Source organism: Balaenoptera musculus, chromosome 18, assembly GCF_009873245.2.
Source record: "Balaenoptera musculus isolate JJ_BM4_2016_0621 chromosome 18, mBalMus1.pri.v3, whole genome shotgun sequence".
NCBI lineage: Eukaryota > Metazoa > Chordata > Mammalia > Artiodactyla > Balaenopteridae > Balaenoptera > Balaenoptera musculus.
Window position 1 is genome coordinate 64,845,728 of NC_045802.1, and position 16,670 is coordinate 64,862,397.

The 16,670-nt window shown below is 47.0% G+C and overlaps 1 non-coding gene across 1 annotated transcript; it reads left to right on the forward strand.

Annotated features, from left to right (window-relative positions):
• Window positions 1–16,284: 16,284 nt before the first annotated feature.
• Window positions 16,285–16,448, forward strand: LOC118884485. Its single transcript, XR_005017317.1, has one exon. It is a non-coding gene; the product is annotated as a U1 spliceosomal RNA (small nuclear RNA).
• Window positions 16,449–16,670: the final 222 nt, after the last annotated feature.

Sequence of the window (16,670 nt, forward strand, 5' to 3'; positions counted from 1 at the left end):
TGGGAGGTGATTAAGTCATGAGGGCAGAACCTCATGAATGAAATTAGTGCCCTTGTAAAAGAGGCCTCAGAGAGCTTACTTGCCCCCTTCCATCATGTGAGGATACAATGAAAAGTATGCAACCTGGGAGAGGGCCCTCATCCAACCATGCTGGCACCCTCTTCTCAGATTTTGAGCCTCCAGAACTATGACAGATTTCTGTTGTTTGTAAGCTACCCAGTCTACAGTATTTTGTTATAGCAGCCAAAATGGACTAATACAGTCCCTGTATCTTCCCTCCACCGATTCCCCAATCCCAAATAAAGGAAATAGATAGCTAGGTTGCATTTTTTTTTTTTTTTTTTTTTTTGGCCATGCCACGGGATGTTAGTTCCCCAACCAGGGATGGAACCTGTGCCCACTGCAGTGGAAGCATGGAGTCCTAACCACTGGACTACCAGGGAATCCCCACCCCACCCCAGCTGCAATTACTTGACTGGGGGATTCTGGCACCAGGGAGAGCTGTGTGGGAACCAGACATACCGCAACTTCCATAACACATTCCAAATTTCTTGAGCCATGGTTTTCAACTGGGGGAGACCTGGCCCTCCAGGGGACATATGGCAATGCCTGGAGGTATTTTTGGTTGTCACTACTTTTGGGAGGGTGCTGCTAGCTTCTAGTGGGTAGAAGCCAAGTATGCTGTTGAACATTCAACAATGAATGCATGGGACAGCCCTCCCAAATGTCAACAGACCTGAGATGGAGAGACCCAGATATAGGGCCCAGGGTCTAATGAGCTTGATGGGCAGGTGAGAAGAGATTGAATAGAGTGTAAGACAGAAGTTGTAAATGAACAGCGCTGAGTCTTATGAACTGAAAAAACATAGAATCAGTCAGATTTCATTAAGGGAAAGACAATAACATAGACGAGCTGGAAAAACACCTTTTGGAAAAAAAATAATAAGCCACTTTATGTATTTACCCCAATGAGTAAACTCTTATTTTTGTTGTTGTTGTTTTGTTTGTTTCGTTTTCTAGGAAGATATCAGATGGGATGGGGTAAAATCTTATTGTTGCAGCTGTTGATATTATTAGAGTTACTGCCTTTTATAACCTCAATTTTTCTATAAGAACTCTGTATAATCTCCTTGTTGCTGCTTTTCGTTTCCTTCTTTTCCTTCCCCCTCAGCTTTACTGAGTTGCTGTTATTTCTATGGAACGTGAAAGATACTGGTGGGACTTCCCTGGAGGTCCAGTGGTTAGGACTCCATACTCTCACTGCCTAGGGCCAGGTTCAATCCCTGGTCAGGGGAACTAAAGTTCCACAAGCGAAGAAAAAAAAAAAAAAAAGATATTGGTGCCCATGCTTGAGACGGAATGCGATGGTGGCAGTAACAGGAAGAGAACATGGCCCTTCTCTTCCCATTGTCATCCCTGGAAAATCTGAGTTATAATTTGCTGTGACACACATACAGTGTAAGGCAACAGGCCTCTGTGGAAAAAAGGATTCTCATAGCTGATATTAGTCACTGGGACCACCAGGCAGTGGACCCAAAGCCCCAGGGTCAAGTCACACTTGAATCTTCTCAGTTTGTCAAGTACATCCATTGATCACCCCAAGTCAATGAACAGAGTGGGATGACACTGGACTCTTAAAATGGAATGTTAACCTTCTGTTTCATTATACTTGTTCACTCTCAAATGTCCTCCTAAATATTTTTAAAATAGAAAACTAATAGCCATATTCTTTGAAGCATATTTATTCCTGATATCTAAAACACCTTATGTTTTTTCCTTTCAGAATTTTTGTTTATGACTAACTCTAATGTATCTTTTTTAAACAGAGAAATTCTTATCTAATCTTTGAATTGTTTTCATACTTTTGAAATGTTTTTTGGAAGTTTTTTTGTTTTTTTTTGGCCATGCTGCATGCAGAATCTTAGTTCCCTGACCAGGGATTGAACCTGTGCCCCCTGCAGTGGAAGCACAGAGTCTTAACCACTGGACAGCTAGAGAAGTACCTTGAAATGTTTTTTGGATGTTAACTTTTCCATGCCACCATGACTTAAGCAAGAGAATAGTTGAATTTTAACAAAAATATCACATCTGGGGACTTCCCTGGTTCCGCAGTGGTCAAGAATCTGCCTGCCAATGCAGGGGACACGGGTTCGAGCCCTGGTCCGGGAAGATCCCACATGCCGCAGAGCAACTAAGCCCGTGCGCCACAACTACTGAGCCTGCGCTCTAGAGCCTGCAAACCACAACTCCTGAAATCCAGGCGCCTAGAGCCCGTGCTCTGCAACAAGAGAAGCCACCGCAATGAGAAGCCTGCGCACCGCAACTAGAGAAAGCCCGCACACAGCAACAAAGACCCAATGCAGCCAAAAATAAATAAATTAAATTAAAAAAAAAAAAACTTTAAAAAAAAAAAAAAGGAAGTATTTTAAGGATTTACAGTTTAACCACACCATGCCCTCTGCTGGGTGGGTGTGGATTCAAGACTGCATAAAATGAAAGCATTGCCCACTAGCATAAGAATGACAAGCTATATTTGGTTTTGCTTTTTAAATGTGTGGTAACAACTATGTCCTCCCTTGGGAAATGACATAGAAAGTGAGAGATGCAGCCAGGACCAATTGTTTTGTCCGAATGTTCCTGGTGTGCCTGGCTCTCATATAGAATAAGCCTAATGTCTTCGTATTCAAAATCCTTTTCTCCCTTACCTGAGCTCAGTGTTTCATTTACAACCATTATCACACCCTCTTATCCTTGAGTCACTGTTGGAGTAAGATTTCAAGACCTTCAAGATCCTAGATTTTACTCTCAATTAAAGAAAAAAAGCATTTAGGGAATTCCCTGGTGGTCCAGTGGTTGGGACTCCAAGCTCTCACTGCCTAGGGCCCAGGTTGTATCCCTGGTTGGAGAACTAAGATCCCGCAAGCCACGGGTGTGGCTAAAAAAAAAAAAAAAAAAAAAAAAAAAGCATTTACATAATTGAAGATCTGAAAATTCAAAGTGACTTGCCTTTGCTAATTTTCCCAACACATAAATGATTCCAAACTAATGTGTATCTAGAAAATCTAAGTTACGCAAGATTTAAGAATATTGTAATTAACAATATCAGTTGTATCTTATATGAAATAAATATTAACATATTAATTGCATTGTTCCAAAGACTTCAGTCTGCTATCATGAACAGATATGTGCCTTTATTATGTATAATAATTTAAAAGTTTCATAGAGAGTGCTTCACAAGCTTTAATGTTCACACAAATGACCTGGGAATCTTGTTAAAATGCTGATTCTGGTTCAGTAGGTCTGAGAACTTGTATTTCTTTCTTTTTTTCTTTTTTTCTTCAATTTTAGCCGTGCCACATGGCTTGTGGGATCTTAGTTCCCCAATCCCCAACCAGGGATTGAACCCAGGCCCCTGGAGGTGAGAGGGCAGAGTCCTAACCACTGGACCATCAGGGAATTCCCTAGAACTTGTTTTTTTTAAATAAATTTATTTATTTATTTATTTTTGGCTGCACTGGGTCTTTGTTGTTGGGTCTTCGTTGCTGCACATGGGCTTTCTCTAGTTGTGGCAAGCGGGGCTACTCTTTGTTGCGGTGCGTGGGCTTATTGTGGTGGCTTCTCTTGCTGCAGAGCTCGGGCTCTAGAGCCCAGGCTTCAGTAGTTGTGGCACACAGGCTTAGTTGCTCCGCGGCATGTGGGATCTTCCTGGACCAGGGCTCGAACCCGTGTCCCCTGCACTGGCAGGTGGATTCTCAACCACTGCGCCACCAGGGAAGTCCCGAGAACTGGTATTTTTTACCCTCTCCCAGGTGATGCCGCTGCTGTAGATTCATGGGCCACACAGGGTATAGAGCATGCTACCTGCCTTTAATCATTATTTCAATTGAATTTTTAAAAATACTCCAAAAAGTAAAATAGTGACTTAATGTTTTCTTCTTGCCACCAGGGTGTCTTATTTTGTTTGGAATATATTATATACATATTTTTGTCTCTCTGTAGTTATCAGTCTCTTGCTTAGATCAATAGTACTTATTAGCACAGGAATCTGGGAACTTTATCTGATAAAGAAATCCTTTGTTTACTTGATCTTCAGAAATCAGGCCAGGAGCCAGCATTTGTATAGCAGAATTAGGTTCCCATGGCAATTTCAGAGCTTTGCCACTTTTGTTGCTATGTAGGATAGGAAAACTCCGGAGGTGGACTTTAAAGCTCTTTGTGAGCTAAATCCTGTTTGGCAGCTTTTTCACTCCTCCCTGTTGTGTGCCTGTTGTATCAGAGGATCCCTCTTCGACAGTTTCTGGTGAGAGCTGCCCCCCTGAACAGGCTGTGAAGTTCTTGGGCCCTGCTGTCTGATTATGTGCGTCACACCCTCATCTTTATAACCCCTCTTGTCTTCTTGAGCAACCGCAGGAATGGTCTGAAAGTCACTCTTACATAATGGCATGATGTCAATTTTGCACCCCTGTAATGCCTTTGTTACCCTGTGGCCCTTCCTCCTTTTAACACTTGGCATGGAAGAAACAGACCACACAGAGTGCAAAAGGAATGAAAGAATGGAATTCTTGAGTTTTTCAGCTTGAAGGGAACTGGTGCTGGCATAAAGAGCACGGTTTACAAGAAAACGTATCCAGCCAAGTTTTCCTCCACAGAAGAGAGACTGAAACACAAGTCACAGGAGAGCAAAGGTTTGGGAACGAGAGGCAGAGAGTTGGAGTTCCCTGTCCCCAACTGTCACCATCCCCAAACTCCTGGGCAAGGGCAAGTTAGGGGGGATACAGGATATGGCTTGTGCCTTACTGTTAATGCAAGTTTGTGCGCCTGACGCAAAGTGAGGCCAAACTGAAACGTTGGAGTTTGGAGCAGAGAAAGTTTTATTGCAAGGCCATGCAAGCTTACACCCTAAAAATCCTCAAGCTCCCTGAAGGGCTTCAGCAAAGCCCTTTTAAAAGCCAGGTGAGGGCTTCCCTGGTGGCGCAGTGGTTGAGAATCTGCCTGCCAATGCAGGGGACACGGGTTCGAGCCCTGGTCTGGGAAGATCCCACGTGCCGCAGAGCAACTAGGCCCGTGAGCCCCAATTGCTGAGCCCGTGTGTCTGGAGCCTGTGCTCCGCAACAAGAGAGGCCGCGATAGTGAGAGACCCGCGCACCACGATGAAGAGTGGCCCCCACTTGCCGCAACTAGAGAAAGCCCTCACACAGAAACGAAGACCCAACACAGCCATAAATAAAAATAAATAAATAAATAAAATTTAAAAAAATAAAATAAAATAAGAGCCAAGTGAGGGAAGCGGGTGGCAGGGTATGTGATCAGCTTGTGCACAGTTCTCTGATTGGCTGATGGGGAGGTAGCAGGGTGGTGTCACAGAGATAAACGTTATCAGCCCTTAGGCTCCAGCAGGCCTGGGGCTGTGTGCTCATGGTCGTTATGTCCTTAACATCTTCCATTTGTTGGAAGAGGTGGGGGGAGTTACATCTGCAAAACCACTCAGGAAATGTGCATCAAATACTATTATCTGATAGGTACTTCAGAGAGGTGCTAAGGCAGAGGATCCGGGGGAAGGCCTGTCCCCCGCCGCTGAAGGCCCCATGGGGCCCCGCTCCATTACAATTCCCTTTTCTTTGATACTCCTCAATCTTGAGGGGACAAAAATTTTTTTTTAAATTTATTTATTTATTTATTTATTTTTGGCTGCGTTGGTTCTTGGTTACTGCGTGCAGGCTTTCTCTACTTGCGGTGAGCAGGGGCTACTCTTTGTTGTGGTGCGCGAGCTTCTCATTGCGGTGGCTTCTCTTGTTGCAGAGCACGGGCTCTTGGTTCGTGGGTTTCAGTACTTGTGGCAGGCGGGCTCTAGAGCGCAGGCTCAGTAGCTGTGGCGCACGGGCTTAGTTGCTCCGCAGCATGTGGGATCCTCCTGGACCAGGGATCAAACCCGTGGCCCCTGCATTGGCAGGTAGATTCTTAACCACTGTGCCACCAGGGAAGGCCCGAGAACAAGTTTTGAACAAGAAAAGGAATAAAGGTTCGGATAAGGAGGTTAATCGTAAACTTGACAGAGGTACCCACATTTCGGCCGACACTGCTTTGAGAATGGCTTGTGGCACAGCTACTCCATTTTTACTTCCAAATGCATTTCTTTCTTCAATGGCCAAAGCAGATGTCACCATTAGTGATTTTAATGCTTTTCTATATATGAGAAGATGCAAGGATTTGGACTCATAAAATCTTCTGAAAATATCTAACTACCTGAAGGCCTGTTTTGCCAGTTTTTCCCAGAGCATAGCATGCCTCATTCCTCATCTCCACCTTGAACTCCTTTCAGGGGGTGTTGAAGGTCATCAGCTGCAGTGGAGAGGTAGATGGCAAGTGCCAATTTTCAGCTGGCAGGGCCCCTTCATGGTCATAAATTTGACCATGGTTTTGGGGGCATTTCATGACCATTTCGTCCCATGGTGCTAGGAATGCTCATTCCCAGGTCTGGCAAAGATTTCATTGGTAGGCCACTCAATGTGCTATCACTGGAGTAGGACTTAGTGCCAAAAGTCTCTGGACTACCTACCTTGCTAGTCTCTTATGGTCCAGGAAAATATTCCCTCCTTTTGCTTCTTTCCATATCTAAAGTTACATTATTACAATCATTGATCTCATCTGGAACTACATATCATTTTATCAGAGGCTCAGTCACACATTTGTTCATGCAAGAAACAACAAAAAAAGGCAATATAGGTTATAAGTTCTTGCAAATATCTCCCGGTTTCTGCCAGACTCAGGAGGGGATGTGTTAATTTCTTCTTTCCTGCAGCCCTTCACAGGTGGGCTGGGTCAGGATGTTCCCTGTGAGCTGAGCAAAGATATTCTAGTTTATCATTCAAGCATGTGGGCAGGGTTCCCTGAGATGGGCCATTATGTATATTTTAAGCTATAGGTAACATCCGTTTAGTGATTAACTTGTAGCAAAAGCAATAGAATACAAAAGTTAAAGTGAAAGAAACAGGTCTAATATGGCATCAGATTTGTTCTTTCCTATTACATTACTTCCTGCTATAAGACAGTCGAGTTGGCAGCTTTGTAGAAGAGACTCCCATGCCATCAGCCTGTATTACGAGTAAAGTAGAAAAGCCCTAATTTCCCACTTGGGGTCTGGAAACTTCAGAAAGTGAAACCAAGCAGGATTCTGTGGGGCTCCTGGGCAGAGAACCCTTTTTGTCCCCCCCCCCCTTTCTTGTAGGCAAGACTCCAGCCTCCATGACCTATCCGGAGTTCCAAACGGCAGACTGGAACTGCTGCTAATCAAGGGAGGGGCAGCCAGGAAACCACCTGAGGCGAGATTAGAAGGACCAGAGAAGCTCATCAAGATTTGAAGACCAGACCACCTGAGATGAGATTAAGGCACTGCAGCCTCTGCACACACCCTCATCTTGTCAGCAAACACACCCTTGAACTATTGCTATAAAACTCCTCATCAAATCCTCCCAGGTTGGGACACACAGTTTTTTGAGGCAGGAGCCCACTGTGTCCCCCCTTTGCCTGGCAAAGCAATAAAGTTATCCTTTTCTACTCCACCCAGAACTCTGTCTCCGAGATGCGATTCACCACTGGTGTACAGAGAGGCTGAACTTTCAGCATGAAAAGGGGGAGGCAGCAGGATTACGGATACTGTGAGACAAGATAAGAGAATGCCATAGAAGAAGATGAAGCATGTACCATCCAGCTGGGGAGTAGATGAGGACTCAGTTACATCCGTCCTTTAAAATCCTGTAGCAGGGGCTTCCCAGGTGGGGCAGTGGATAAGAATCTGCCTGCCAATGCAGGGGACACGAGTTCAATCCCTGGTCTGGGAAGATCCCACATGCCACAGAGCAACTAACCCCGTGCACCACAACTGCTGAGCTTGCATTCTAGAGCTCTTTAGCCACAACTACTGAAGCCCATGCGCCTAGAGCCTGTGCTCTGCAACAAGAGAAGCCCGCGCACCGCAGCGAAGAGTAGCCCCAGCTCACCACAACTAGAGAAAGCCTGCACGCAGCAACAAAGACACAACACAGCCAAAAAAAAAAAAAAAAAAATCCTGTAGCAAAGTTGATTTTGAAAATAAAATAAATTTTAAAAATATCTGCCCAGAAAAGTGGAAACCACTTTGCTAAAGTTTAAGAGACAACAACAGGAAGATAAATAAGAACCTTGCTTAAATCTAGAGAATACTGTTACCGAACCAAACTTGTGTCCCCTCACCCGTGCACAGGAAAGCCAATCCGCTGATGCTGGGTTGTGGTGAAGGAAAATGTAACTTTGTTGCAAAGGTGCCAATACAAGGAGGACAGGTGGCTCATGCTCTAAAACCCCAAGCTCCCTGACGGATTTTTGGGGGTAAAGTTTCTATAGGCAAAATTTGGGGGGAGGGCTGCAGGGTATGTGGCTGATTGGCTGGTGGTGAGGCAACGCGGCGCTGCTCCAGGAGTCCAGGAGTCCCGTGCGCAGGCTGAAGTTACCGTCCTCCACCTGGACGGGGGCCCTAGTTCCTGCAGAAGAGCTCAGAGATACTGTTATGTATATTCCTTGAGGAGGAACCAGGACCCTGCCCCCAAGGCTGCACTACTGTGTCTGGACTGCTCCTCTTTTTTCTGCATTCGCTCCCTTCCCTGATTAGCAACTTTGAATCTGCCCTTTGGGAGTCAGGGAAGGTCAAGGAGGTTGAAAGAAGCCTACTTCCTACAAACAAGAAAGAGGGACCGGGTCACAGAAAGGATCTGTGCCCAGGAGGGCCCCACAGGGTCCTGCTCCATTTCAATATGATCTGTAATCAGGTTAGGTCTATAATCCGTACTCTTCATCCCCCACAGTACAAGCACAGACACACTGTTTCCATATTGACAAGGCCATCCTAGCCTGTTACCTGGGAGCCCAGACCCGGTTCTCTGTGCACACTGATGTCTAGGCCCTTTCCTTTCCCATTTAACTAATGCCCAATTCTCTTCTGCAAATAAAGGACACTAAGGACTCTCACTCATTTCAGGAGAAACATCAAACCCCTAAAACTAGGTACTTACCTTATGGGTAAAAAAACAACAGAATAAAATAAACAAAAACATTACATTAATACCTTCTCTCTTTGGACATTCAGGCATAGGGTCTCTTTCTCTTTATCAGGATTATCTCCATTGATAACAAAGGAAACAGTGATTAAAGGTAAGGTAGTCCCCTTAATTTTCAGTAGCCCATGCTGTGAACAAAACTGTCACCAACAAAGCCCATTAACAATTCCCTGGGAGAAAAATTGAATCTGGCTAATAAAATAAACCCTAACTTTTTCTTTCCCTTTGTGCTTAGTCTAGTTTTGAAGCAGGAGGGAAGGGGGCAGGGTGCAATCTTTAAAAGAATGACTTAGCCATAGGACATAACAAAAACTGAATAGAACCAACTAGGTCCAAGATGGCGGAAGATTCTACTTCCAATAGACCTTGAGCCTCATTCTATGTTCATTGTAATACTTTAGCATACGAAATGACACATCCACCAGTGCTATGACAGTTCTGAGGCCAACCACAAAAGGTCAAAAAGTGGGCAATGGCCCAATTCCTGGAAATCCCCACCCCTTCCCCAAAATAATTGGAATAATCCTCCCACTCATTAGCCTGTGAAATTACCCAGCCCATAAAAACTAACCACGCCATATTTCAGGGCCTCTCGCCTTCTGAGATGGACCACACTCTGTGGAGTGTGTTTCTCTCTAAATAAATGCACTTCTTACCCATCACTTTGTCTCTCACTGAATTCTTTCTGCAAGGAGCTGGGTTTAGGCTGGGTTCGGTCCTGGGCACTTGGAGTCAAGTCCCAATCTGAGCTGCACGGCTTCAGTTTCACTTGCTCACAGGGCGCCACGTGAAGAGGCCTCGCACCCGGCCCTTCAGACCAGAGTCCCTAGTGCAAAATGGCTGCGCCGACCCCTCAGCTTGGCCGGCCCGGTGCAGAAATGCTACGCTTGGCACTTGAATCTGGAACACCCCCTCCCCCAAGAACTTTATAAAGCAGCCCTGCCTATGGCCTTTTGGAGAGAGTATGTACTCTAGAGCAGGAGCTTGCACCTCTCCATTTTTTGATCAAAGACTAAAGGTGTCCTTTGCTTCTGAACAGTACTTAGTTCAGAAGGGCAGCCCTAGAACTGGTAACTTGGCAACTACCCTCATACCTAAAAGGCCAGATCCATCCTATTACTCCCTAGTCTATATGAAGGATGAATTACACAAAGCCCAGAAATGGGGCTTCAAAAGAGATCTAGGAGGCCGTGGAGGGGTAGTTAATGAATGTGGGCAATACTTCTTTCCCCAAACAGCAGCTTGTCAAGTCATAAGGGAGGCTCATCACGGAACTCACTATGGGAGGGATGCCCTATATAATTGGTTCGTTGACCTCATGGTAACTCCCGGCATGAAAAGTATAATTAGTCTGATAGTTGAGACGCGTCCCATCCGCACAATGAACATCCCCAACACCAGACCCCCAGAGGCCCCCAGATAAGGCCTATTCAGACCAGAGGGACATATCCTGGAGAAGACTGACAGATTGACTTCACTGCCATACCGAGAGCATAGGGCAACTTCAGGTATCTCTTGGTGCTAGTGGACATGTTTTCAGGGTGGGTAGAAGGGTTCTCCGCTAGAACTGAAATGGCAGGTGAAGTGGTTAAAGTAAAACAAGTAATCGCCAGGTTTGGGCTCCCAGGATCCTTACAAAATGCTAATGGCCCAGCATTCCTGTCTCAAGTGACAAAAGGGATAACAACTGCCCTGGGCATAAAATGGACCTTGCAGTCAGCCTGGCGACCCCAATCATCAGGGAAAGTAGAGAGATCAAATCAGACCTTAAAATGAATCTCAGCCAAGTTATGCCAGGAGACTCAAGAAAACTGGATTAAGTTAATTCCAACTGCTCTACTCAGCCTGTGCTTAGCCCCAAGGGATAAGTTAAAAGGGCGTTTGAAGTCATGTACGGTAAACCCACTCCCCAAGCCCAAGAGAAGTGACACTTTAACCCCCTTGAAATAGAACGACTCGAGTGTGCCCTCCAGGTAGGAGACACCGTGGTAACGAGGTGCTGCCCGCACCCTCCGACCTGCCCTCCACCCCTTCCAGCCAGAGGACCAGGTGTATCTGAAAACCTGGAAAACCTGCAGCCCCACAAGTCCAGCGACTCCTAAGAGGAACGGACCCCACTTGGTGATGCTAAGCACCCATCCGCCCGGAAGCTGCAGGGCGTCACTCCACGGGGACATGACACTCGCGTGAAGGGGGCCCCGGAGCCCCAACCTCCAGAGGGACAACCTGGGGAAACGGACCGCCCTGATTACTCATGCGAACCCCTCTCTTGACCTGAAGCTTCTCTTCCAAAAAAAACCAAAAGTGTGTCCCAAAAGAGGAGACGACTAATTGTAGGAATCAACTGTGCTCAGAGGGGAGCTAGTGACCTTGGTCGGGGGAACCATATACAACACTGTCATCATAAAAAAGGTAACAGCCACCCTGGCGACAGCGGCCAACGAGACCGGCCTGGACTTCAGATGTGACAAAAGTCCGCCGACTCACTGGCCGGTATGGTCCCGGGGGACCGTGTTAACCCGGATCATCCTTAGCTTCCCCGGGGAGGAGGGGGGCGGGGGTCTGTGCACCGGGCAGCACGTGGAGCTGTTTTCACGCGGATGCACGCGGCCTAATTGGAGGAGGCGCGGACAGACCACCGGGAAGGCCGCTTGTCTGCAGAAACCAGGCCGCCTGACCTGGTGAACACATCTGGAGCCGGGGAAACGCCGGCCACCCTCGCGCCGCTGAGGCTGTGCCTTTCCTGGGCCCCTTAATGACCCTCAGGATCTATAAAACTCCAGACAGCGGTCACGCACAGGCACAACAGTTAGGGCTGGGGCCCCGGGGGCCCCCAAACACGGCTACAGGCGGCGGGAGAAGTCCTGCTCCTCCCCCGGGGCCTGACGACCCCACACTCAGCAGGAAGCAGCTCCAGGAGCCGGACCTGCGCCCCTCCGCGCCCCTCAGGAACGAGGCGCAGGACGGAAGCCAGAGGAGGGACGTGTCACCGGCCAAGCCCATCAACGAGTCCCGGGGAGGAAACACAGACTCTGGGTCCTAAAATAAAGTCTCACCTTTTTTCTTTTCCTTTGTGCTTAGTCCAGCTCGCACCCGGCCCTTTGGAACAGAGTCCCGGCTGTGAAACGGCTGCGCCAACACCGCAGCCCAGCGCGCCGTGCGCAAACAAGCTGCACCCATCACCGTGATTCAAGATGGCGGGGAGGGCGCCGTGTGCAGAGACGCTGCCCCCGGCCCTGCAGCCGGAGCTCAGCTGCGCCTGACCCACGAAGACTCCGCCCCCCTCCCCGCTCACAGGAACCAAATAATGCAGCCCGGTGAGAGCCTTCCGGGGGAGTGTATGCTAGAGCGTAAGCTCTCACCTCTCCCTTCTCTCTTCTCTGATCAAAGACTAGAGCTTTCCTTTGCTTCTCATCTGAACTTGTGATCCTTCTATGGGCACCAGGCGGAAGGACTCCTATTGGGGTCTGACTCGGGAGGGTCGGTAACAGAACGGGAAGAAATCAAACCCTCTTCTGCCCAATAAAGGTATGTGACATCTCCTAGAGACCTAGATAAGGGAGAAGCGCTGGACTAGCTAAGAAAAGTATTGCTTTTTTAATACGAGTGTAGTCTGCATCGTTCCCTTGAAAAGTGATTATTTACTCTTGGAAACTTGTGCCTCCCCTCCTGATAGAAGCCAGGTGAGGTTTATAGACCTTCTTGTTCTATCAGGTCAGAGACTTAAAGAAACAGACACTCAGGAACCTCTCAGAGGTGGGATTCTGGAAGGAAATGCGTTGTCCGGGAGACCCAGGCTCACACGAGACCCAGGAGCCAGCAGCATCAAGTGTTTTCTCCTTCAGACGCCCCACCCTACTGACCTGAACCCCAGGAAACGCCCCTGTCACTCTAAACGAAGTGATTTAGACTTGAGACCTGGCGACTGGCCAGGGGAATGGAGCCTGACACAGGTGATGCGACCCTCCTGGGGATGAGGTTTTCCTATGAGGACGGGTCTCCTGAAGGTGATGGGTAGAGATTCACGTGAAGAGAGTTGAACAAGGGCCCTCAATAAAAAACCGGGGGCAAGAAGAATGGTGTGGACCCTGGGGAGTTCCCACGAAGAGACCTTTTTGCAAAAGGCCCAGTTCTTTAAGTGATTTCCCTTTTAGAATCTGGGAAAAGACAAGTTGTCAAAAACTTAAGCCATTTCCCTTCTGCACTGAAATAAATACCCTTTTGAGTTTATTCCAGCTCTCGAGTTAACTGAGTTAGAATATCCCTGCCCAGTGCAGTGCTGCAGTTCTAGGGAGGCTGATGGGACGGGGTGGTGAGATGGGAAAGGGGACCCAGTCTCCTCTCCTCCACTCACTGACCTGCTGGGGAGAGAGCATCATCCTGTCAAGTGGACCATGACCCAGAAACTCAGGTCTTGAGCGACAGTCCCGTGAAGGGTGACAGAGCCAGGAGGTGAGGGGAAAATTCCGCACGATATCAGGGAGTTCTTCTTAGTGCACAGCTCAAGAACGCCAGTGAGAATGAATCTGCTGTCTATCACTACATAACCCACCCGAGACATAAGTGGCTTAAAACAGTGGTCATTTATCCATTACTTAGCACACTTGTGAGGGCTGATTAGGCAGTGCTGTTGCTGGCCTCCCTGGGCTCACTCACAGGCCCAGCGTCGGGCTCAGCTGGTGCTGGGTGTCCAAGACGGGCCTCACTTCCATTGCAGGCCTGAGCTGGGATGGCTGGAAGAGCTGGGATGGGCTGGTTTCTCTCTCCTCGTGGCCTTTCATCTCAGGCTGCTTACAGCTTGGTGGTCAGGGAGGGAGTCTGATAGGGTAAGCTGTGAGCTGAGGTCTCCTAAAGGATTAGAAGGCAGAGAGGCTGGTAAGAGGGAGGGAAATGATTTATAAGAGGGAATAATATGTGCCAAGACCCTGTGAGGGAGGAGGAAGTATGATGCTTTCTAGAAAAACGGGAATAAAGTTAGTCTGGTTACTGCACAGAGTACAAGAAAAGAGGGAGGATGGCTGCCAGGTCATGCAGATTCAAGGAGCTGAGGATTTTCTGTTTAATCTTCATACTAGGAAAAATGGGAAAGAGTAAAAGGTTTTAAGCAATGGGGTGACATGATACAAGTTGCTCTTTAAAGAAAGAGCATGGGGGTTTCCCTGGTGGCACAGTGGTTAGGAATCTGCCTGCCAGTGCAGGGGACACGGGTTGAAGCCCTGGTCTGGGAAGATCCCATGTGCTGCGGAGCAACTAAGCCCGTGCGCCACAACTACTGAGCCTGCGCTCTAGAGCCCGTGCTTCGCAACAAGAGAAGCTACCGCAATGAGAAGCCTGCGCACCGCAACTAAGAGTAGCCCCTGCTCGCCGCAACTAGAGAAAGCCTGCGTGCAGCAACAGAGACCCAACGCAGCCAAAAATAATTAATTAATTGATTAATTTTTTTAAAAAAAGGTCATGGTTATATATTCGAGGTATTGCAGGGGAACTGGAAGCAGGCTTTCTCAACCTCAGCACCATCGACATTTTGGACCAGATAATTCTTTGTTAGTGGTGGGAGCTATCCTGTACATTGCAAGATGCATAGCAGTGTCCTAGACCTCTACCCACTAGATGGCAGTAGTCACTGCCCCTGCCTCCCCCCCCACTTAGTTGTAACAACTGATAATGTGTCCAGACATTGCCAGATGTCCTCTGGGGGAGCCAAATTCCCAGTTGAGAACCACTGGGCTGGAGTGAATGCAGGGCTTCTCTGGCCAGTATGACTGTCTTCCAGGAGAGAAATACTCTTCACTGGGCTTGAGTGGTGGAGCTGGAGCTGAGATAAGCAGATGGGATTAGAGATTCAAGGAGATGAACTCAACAGTATTTGGGTGGACAGACCCATCAGGACAGTCCAGTCCTCAATCTTCCCTCCTCTTCCCTCCTTCAACATTCTACCCGCTCTGAAAAAAGAATCTGGTGTTAGCAATACTCTTGGTCAGATGGCAAAAGGATAACACGTGAGGTATAAATTTCATTTTCACTCCTTTGTCGTTTGTTGATGCAAGGCTCGTGTAGGGTCAAAGTCTGATCAAGGAATTAATTGAAGATCAGCAAGGCAGTGTGTTTCCAGGCTTATTTTGGAATAAGGGAAGTCTAGGGATTTGGAGAGCAAACCCTGAGAAGTGAGGGCAGTGGAGAGAGGGCTCTGGAATGAACCTGCATGAGTCACAGGCAGCAGACCTTAGCAGTGAGGGCTGCAGTTGTCCGATGTCCCGGCCATCAGCCCACCTGTCTGCAGAGGCCAGCTTGTTCTTACTGTAATTGCGCCCTCCTTCCCTTGCTTTTTACACAAAGACTAATAATTCTCTATCCCGTGCCTGCCTGTAAGGAAGGATAGTGAGGAATGGTGAGTTCCCAACCCTAAAACACTTGGAATTCATCGGATAAAAGATCCTGCCCTTATTTCTCTACCTACAGAGTGCAGTTTTCTGTAGGAGAGGAAAGGTTGTGTTTTCTGCTCCTATAAGGAAGAAATAGAAACCAAAACCCCTTTCAAATCAAGGTATTTTTCTTGAGTCAAAAGCACCTCCTGAGCCTCCAGCCAAGTCCATGAAAAGGCTTTGTTAGATGATCTAAAGCTGCCAGGGTTCATAAAGGTCATCATATCATTCACGCTGAGCTTGAGAAGTCTGTCCTTTCTCTGCTTCTCACATGCAGGGGAAATTGAATGAGAAATTTTCATGTCATTTCTACCCTACCCACACTCTTTTCTTTCTGACTTAATGAATATAGTCACCCAGAAGATAATCAGTCATGTTATGGTCTATTTTACTGTGAAAGTGTTATTATTAAATTAATGACAATGTAATCACATAAAATTTGGAGAAGAATATGAAAAACTGAAAGTCAATTCTTTTCTTCATGGTCAGAGGGCTGGTGCCTTTCCATCCACCTCCCAATATTTCTACTGGACAAAGGTGACCATGAATCATCACCACAAACCACAGAGCCAGCAGCCAGAACACAGTCCTACCTACTCTCACTTAGAAGTGAGCAGAACACTCTTTTAGAGTAAATTCCAATTAATAAACGTAGACGGGTTGGCAGAAATGTTAAAAATTACCATGTGGTAAACATCACAGTAGTAATAGTTATAGGTAAGAATAAATGCTAAAATTAATAGGCAAAAATATGATGAGAAATAAGATATTGCATACTTACCTGGCAGGGAAGATGCCATGATCACAGAGGTGGTTTTCCCAGGGCGAGCCTCATCCATTGCACTCTGGATGTGCTGACCACTGAGATTTCCCCAAGTATGGGAAACTCGACTGCATAATTTGTGGTAGTGGGGGACTGCGTTCGTGCTCTCCCCTGGAAAAAAAAAAAAAAAAAGAAACAGGATATTGGCATAGACTCAAAGTATATCCCCACAAAACCCTTAGTAAGTTGAAAGGGCAATAGTAAATTCACAGGGGAGAAACCTGTGATTAAGTTATTATCACCAATGCTGAAACATATCTACATCATGTATCTCCTAATATGATGTCAGCTTGACTGGCTACAGAGTGCCCAGATTCACCATTGTTTCTGGGTGAG